Raw genomic sequence first — 7,996 nt, 5'->3', positions numbered from 1 at the left:
AAATGGCAGCAAATTCTTGATTGCCATTTCTTATGAGGAAATGGCAACAAATTCTTGACTACCATTTCTTCGTAAGAAATGGCAACAAATTCTTGATTGCCATTTCTTGGTAGGAAATGGCAACCATTTCTTGATGGCCACTTCGTTCAAAGAAATGGCAAGCACTTCTTGACTACCATTTTCTAAAAAGAAATGGCAGCACAAAATGGCTACTATCTCTTGACTGTCATTTCTTACGAAGAAATGACAACCATTTTTTAACTTCCATTCTTACCAAGAAATGGCAGCACAAAATGCATATGTGGAGTAAAATTACACAATGGTTGACCATTCAATTTTACTGTAAAGTATTTTATTGTTGCCAAAGATTCAGTACTACCATTCACAACATTGATATTACTGTCACTATTTCTATATTGTCTAAGTGTGAAAGATTAATCAAAAGTCTTAAGTGCATTAGTACTCATAGTACACAGTGTGAATAAGTCATCTAAAATTCTAAGGAATAACTTTTACCTTTTATAACACCCGCATTTTGCTTGATAACAAATATTATTCAATAGTTAATTGAGAAATAAATAATATAATTTTTACATAGCAAAATAAAATATAAAATCATAAAGACATTACATGAAGAGTTTTCCAAGAAACATTCAAGCCTATGGTTTGACCCAATGTCTAAATCTCATAATTTTCTTTAAATAGACAAGCATCCTTAATGATTGCATCCTTAACACTCCCGCCGATGGGTATGATACATTGTATAGGCCTTAATGAAAGTAATAGAATTGTTCTTGCAAAAGTTTTATGTGGATCAGGTTTCTTTTTCATGGCCGGGAATGTGCATTTGCACAATTCTTACCATGCAATGCGGATGAGTGTTAAAAATATGCATCGGTGTGCTTCTAGCATATGTGTGTGGGTTTGATGGATATGATACTTTATACAAGTCTTAATACCAATAATACCCTTATGATTGCAAATTTCTGAGTTGAAGGAGGTAGCAAGCTAAGGGTGTCCACTTTTTGTTCACTCCCCAATCCTTAGGAGGTGGAAAAACAAGCTTTTTGGCACACAAAAATGCAAATCTCATCTACTTCCCTATGGATCTAGTCTTTGAAGTCTTCAAACACAACATCACACATGCTATTGTGCAAACAATGGTATGGTCTGATAAAAAATTTGATGCATGCACAAAAAATTTCTTTGTGTCACACGGCATGGTCACATGGCGGTCACACCTTTGTCACAAACAGAGAGTGCCATATTAAATTCTAAATTTCTCACTCATTTTAGATTAAATGTTATTGAAACTTTGTAGGTGGTCTCTTTACATTATGTAGAGCTTAACTTGATTTATTGGTAATTATTTGAATGACTTATCTAATTTTATAAATAATTATTTACAATAAATAGTCATAAAATACATGCATTTTAGTAGCACACCACATTTTTTTAGTATTTTGAATAATTAGGCAAATCCAATTTAGTGGAAGGTTAGTAGGCACAAGGGTGTGTGGTTCAATCATCAAATCCCAAATCCAACGGTTAGATTTAGGGAGATCGAAGTTTAATTTTTACTTTTACTCCTTAGAGGATCAGCAAAGAATATTAAAAATAAATCTAGTAATTCTTAAACATGACCAAACATTTCAAAATTATCAATATTTTTAGTCCTCCACATGATGAATAAGTGGAAAATTTTTTTGTTAAATTTGAGTAAGGGAAGGGTACATTATGGCTTCCACAAGTGAAATCTCCCTTTCGTGGGGGAAAAAGGGCCACCCAAGCCTAATACCAAGACAAGGTAGGCTTGGTATTAGGCTTGGTGAGGTAGGTTAGGAGCATCACTGATCCTAGTGGCAAGCCTTTGGAGTGTGCATGCTGCCCATGTGGGAGGCTGAGTCATCTATTTTTGCCTTGCCACCCAGCATGCCACGTTGTTAGACCGCACGGTGCCATGCCATCAAGGAGATGTGACATCACTCGTTGCCATGCCACCTTAGATTGCCACACATGCTACCACATGTGCCACCTCACAATTCCACATCATAAGAACTCTTGGAGCCATGTCATCACACCTTGCCACCTTGGCGTACCTCGTCAACATTGCCACATCACCAATCCCTTCACCTCAGTTTGCCATGTCAATCTACCACCTCATGAATGCCAACTCATCATGCCACATCACATTTCCACATCATGAAAGAGCCTCATATATTCCACACCATATTGCCACATCATCAACATGCATGGTGCCACATCAACCACATGTATACACATCATGATGATGGCGAGCCACATCATCAACATGCATGATGAAGTTATACATGCATGTGATTTGAGTGCACGAAGCTTTTTGAATTTTAAACATGGGGGCATGGCGAATACCACAATAGAGGTATTTAGAACGCTTGAATTTTAAACATAGCAAATACCATGATCGAGGTTTTTGGAAGTGGCAAATTATCATGGTTTATCAAGTAATCAACACTTCTATTTTAAACATAGAATACCACGATCGAGGTTTCAGGAAGTATAATATAATATGGTTTATCAAATAATCAACGCTTGAATTTTATGTTATAGAATACCATGATCGAGGTTTCAAGAAGTGTAATATTACTATGGTTTATCAAATAATCAACGCTTGAATTTGTAACATAGAGGCATGGCAAATACCACTATCGAGGTATCTAAAAGTGGAAATTATCATGGTTTATCAGATAATCGAATTGTCATGGTTTATGACCACGATCGAGGTATTTGGAGGTATTTGGAAGTGGCAAAATAATCAAATTATCATGGTTTATCACATAGATTATTCTCAAATTGCATTAACAAAAATATTAATCAAGATAGGCACATATGTTATGTGAATATTAAATTGAAATAAAATCAAATGATGAAAATATTCAAAATTAACATTGGATTCCATGTATATATAATATGATTAAAATCAACTTATTTGAGTAGACCACAAAAATTAGTTTCAAAACAAAATCAAACGGAATTTTAGTAGCTAATTATTTTCAATCTTAGCACCTTCTCCACCAATAATAATCAAGAGAAATCTAGTGGATGAGTTCAAGCTTTCTCTAAGACACCACGTTTTGGTTCATTTCACGTATTCTTAGCCATTCTTGCCTCCCCATCACTTTGTCACACCTTCCATCCTACTTTCATTGTTGATAATGGGTTCTCAAAGCCGTAGAGCTAGTAGACGTGAAAGATGTAGGACCCCCCCCAAATCTCATTGACAAGGAGCGCAAGCAGAAGGCTCGTGAGCGCAAGAGATGTGGGGGTTAAAGGTCATTGTGCCTTTACCCCGGTTATGTACAATACTCAAACACATATATAAATGAATAAAAAAGAAGATTAGGGTGGTTCTATACCCACCAAAACTTATGTGGCTCTCTGTCTCTCTCTCTCTCTCTCTCCTTCTTCCGTTCTTGCTTCTGTTGAGAGCACTCTCAACTAGTATCAGAGCCCGGGTGATCTAGTTGAGCGTGCATGAATGCTTGAAGCTCAGTAGCTCTGTGGGAGGAAGGAGAAGCTCTGTGGGAAGCTTTGTGGGTAACTTTACTTGCATTCGAGTGTGTAGAGACCTTGGAGGAACCTTTGGAAAAGTCACTTTGGCTTTGCAAAGTGGTTTTGAGAGCCTGTTAAGTGTTTTCAAAGAAAAAGTCGTTTTTTGAGCTTTTCCCTGTTCCATTCGATGACAGAGACTCCATATTGACTTGTAAAGGCAACTATTGCTTGCTTTTGGTGTCCACTTCACTTTAGGAGCTTGGAAACACCTTCATTCTTGAATCTGGGATCATTTCATTGGATTTCTGACTCACTGTGTCAGTTCCTGCGTTTTTCGCCCGAGTGTTGGAACTCAAGTTTGGAGCAACCATGTGCAGATCTGTCAGTTTTGGTGGACTCAGAGGTCCTAAAACTTCTATATTACTCATCATTCGCACTCCGGTGGAGTTTATAAACAGCTCTATTTCCAAAAACGTTTTTCAGTCCATGTGTTGGACCTAGTGATTGAGACCACAGTTTCCAAAACCGTCTGTCCCATTGCATTCCGGACGCCCAAAAACCCCTACCTATCAGTTCTTGTGTGATTTGGTGGAGGATTTTCAGAGTTATAGATCTCTGTGTATTCGATTTCGTCTCTCTATTATGCATTTTTCATTCTAAGGTTTTGAAACCTTAGATTTATGCCACATGGCAGTGGATAAGTGTTGACTCCCATTTCTCACTCATCGGTTGGGATTTTGGAGTTCTGGCAGAAGAGAGATATTTGTAGATTTTCTTGCTGAGTCCGATTATGCAATGGCGCCCATGTTTTGAGGCATCTCAGGTTCTATTTTCAATAGCGGTCATTATCGTAGGACTATGATTTCTTGAGCATACCTTATGCAGATCACTCTGGTTGCAGTGCGCTCATTTGTGGTGTGCATTGGGTTGCAGTGGATGATTTATAGGCCATTTGGATGCATTACGGTCCTTATTGGATGTGCTGATAGGCCCAAATTGCCTTGTGGGATACTATTTTTTATGGACGCTTTGCACATGGATGCTATTTTATGCTGAGGGATAGCTTTGACACATTGCAGGTGATGCACTGATAGTGCTATGCTCTCTTGGATGAGATATTATTGTTGCATATGCCAGTGGACGGTGTTTATGCTTGAGTCATTTGGCACTTATTGGCATTTTCTTTTGGGCTAGATTTGCTCATATGGATGCATAGTATATGCACATGAGTCAGATGCACCTTTTGATGCTTTGAGCTTTGAGTTTTGGTGATATTTCACTCTATTATGGCATACACATTTGGGTGCACCTAGTATTTGCTGTGATTCTCTCTTGCAGGCACTAGCATTTGGGATTTTGTTTCATTTGCATCATGGCATCCTCTTCCATGTCTGAAAAGGAGTTTTTCAGCATTAAAAAGTTTGATGGGACAAACTTTTCTTTGTGGAAAGAACAAATAAGGGATGTGCTTATTCAAAAGAAGCAGATTAAACCCTTGGCAGGGATTGAAGCTAAGCCTGCAAATATGTCTGAGGATGATTGGAATGAGTTGGATGCATTAGCAAAGTCTACTATTAGACTTTATCTTGCAGAGTCAGTTTATTTCACAGTAGTAAATGAGCAAACTACGGAAGATTTGTGGAAGAAACTGTGTGCCATTTATGAGAAAGAAACTGCCTCTAATAAAGTTTACCTCATGAAGAGGTTGTTTGAGCTACAGATGAAGGAAGGGGTTTCCATTGCTTCTCACTTGAATGAATTCAATATTATTTTTAGCCAGCTTCAGGCTCAAAAGATGAATTTTGATGTGGAGACTAAGGCAATATTTCTCTTATGCTCATTGCCATCCTCATGGGATACCTTCTGTATAGCTGTCAGTAACTTTGCACCTGGTGGAGTACTAAAATTTGATGATGTTGTGGGTAGCTTGTTGGCCGAGGAGATTAGACGGAAGTCTATGGATGGTGGCAACAAGCAAGATGCAGCCTTAAATGTGCAAAGGGGCAGATCACAGTTCAGGGGGAAGTCCCAAGAAAGAGGGAAGTCTCGTAGCAAATCCAGGGCACAGAACATTGAGTGTTACCACTATGGCAAGAAGGGCCATATGAAAAAGGATTGCTACAAGCTGAAAAGAGAGCAAAAGGATAAGAAAAAGAATACAAATTGGGGTGCAAATAAGAAGGAAGAGAGTCTAAGGGAGGACAAAGGAAAAGTGAAGATCGAGGAGATCAATGTAGTCACACATGATAGTGACAATGACGTTCTCTTCATGTCTAGTTTATCTGTAGAGTTGCTTACCACTTCAGATGATGCATATTTCCAGGATTGGATTCTGGATTCTGGTGCTTCATTCCATGTTACTCCCCATAGGGAATGGTTCTCCACTTATGCGAGTGGAAAGACAGGTTATGTGCATCTTGGAAATGACTATGCATGTGACATAGTGGGAGCAGGTGACATGAAGTTTTCGTTTGCAAATGGGTCTGCATTTGTTTTGAAACATGTGAGACATGTGCCTAAGCTGACCAAGAGTCTTATTTCAGTGGGTCAGCTAGATGATGCTAGCTTTCACACCACTTTTGGCTTTCAGAGTTGGAAAATTCAAAAGGGCTTTATGCTTTTGGCCAGGGGTGCCAAGTGTGGGACTTTGTATCCCTTACATGTATCAGGGGTATTTGATCATGTTGTTGCAATAACCGAGCAGCCAAGCACTTCTTTGTGGCATTGCAGGTTGGGGCACATGAGCCAGAATGGAATGAAACTCTTATGCCGTTTGGGTTATGTACCGCATTTGATGTTCTCTGATTTTGAATTTTGTGAGCACTGTCTCTATGGGAAGTAGACTAAATCAGCCCATAAAAGAAGGGCAAAGAAAGAGTTTGAAATGCTTGATTCGGTGCATTCAGACGTATGTGGTCCCATGCCTACACGGTCATTAGGCGGGGTTGAATACTATGTGACATTCATTGATGATGCAACTAGGAAAGTGTGGGCTTATGCTATAGCTCGGAAGAGTGATCTGTTCCAGGTATTTCAAAAATGGCTGGCCTTGGTTGAGAATCAGTCAGGTAGAATGCTTAAATGCCTATGGACTGACAATGGTGGAGAGTATCTCTCTCATGACTTTCAGCATTTCTATGATACATGTGGGATTAAGAGGGAGCTCACATCCCCTCGTACTCCAGAGCAAAATCCAGTTGCAAAAAAGATGAACCGTACCATTCAAGAAAGGTTGCAATGCATGCTTTCCAATGCAAGTCTTTCTGGTGGTTTTTGGGCTGAGGCAATGAACAGTGCATGTGATCAATAGATCACCTAGTAAGAGTTTGGATGGTGGTATTCTTGAAGAGGCATGGAGTGGCAAGAAGCCCTCTTACTCTCATTTGCATATATTTGGGTGTGAGGCATATGCACATGTGCCAAAAGAGCTTCGAAAGAAGCTAGATCCTAAGTCTAGGAAATGCATCTTTCTAGGTTATGGTGAAAGTGGAGAGACGGGCTATCATCTCTGGGATCTAGAAGCAAAGAAGATCATACACAGCCATGATGTGGTCTTCAATGAGAAGAAGATGCATAAGGCACCCATGAGGGATGTGGAAATGAGGAGAATCACTTTCCAGGATGTGAATCCACCTGCATTTGTTGATAGACAGCAAGTTGTCCATGCACCAAATGTGCAAGAAATGGTACCACCATGTACTCCCACAGGTATACAATCAAGGGTAGATGATGGATCATCTATTGGTGGAAATGATGAGCCAAATGTGGCTGATATGCAGGTGGGACAGCAAGCTGAAATGCCCTTGAGAAGATCTTCTAGAGTGTCTAGACCACCTGATAAGTTTATTCCAGGGGTAGACTATGTGATGCTTACTGATTGTGGGAGCCTTCTTACTATAGAGAGGCTATGATGCACAAGGATCAACACAAGTGGGAGTATGCTATGCAATCAGAGATGAGTTCACTTATGAAGAATAAGACTTGGGACTTGGTTTCTTTGCCACATGGAAAGAAAGCAATGCCATGTAAATGGGTCTACAAAATGAAGGTCATAGGTGATGATATGCCTGGGTACAAGGCTTGTTTGGTCGCTAAAGGGTTCAAGCAAGAGAAGGGTGTGGAATTTGATGAGATATTCTCTCCGGTTGTGAAGATGACCACACTTAGATGCATGCTTGGACTAGTGGCATTAGAGGATATGGAGCTTATGTAGATGGATGTCAAGACAACTTTCTTGCATGGGGATTTGCATGAGGAAATTTACATGGTGCAACCAGAAGGCTTTGAAGAAAAGGGCAAAGAGCATTTAGTTTGCAAGCTGAAGAAGAGTCTCTATGGTCTTAAGCAAGCGCCTAGAGAATGGTATCAGAAGTTTGATGCTTTCATTTGGTCCCAGGGTTTTAGAAGGAGTGAAATTGATCATTGCCTCTACACTAAAATGGCTAAGGATAATAGCCTAATAATC

The sequence above is a fragment of the Dipteris shenzhenensis genome, chromosome 28, assembly GCF_047967505.1.
Source record: "Dipteris shenzhenensis isolate YYH24624 ecotype China chromosome 28, Dip_SZ_1.0, whole genome shotgun sequence".
NCBI classification, from domain to species: domain Eukaryota; kingdom Viridiplantae; phylum Streptophyta; class Polypodiopsida; order Gleicheniales; family Dipteridaceae; genus Dipteris; species Dipteris shenzhenensis.
This window is presented reverse-complemented; position numbering follows the sequence as displayed.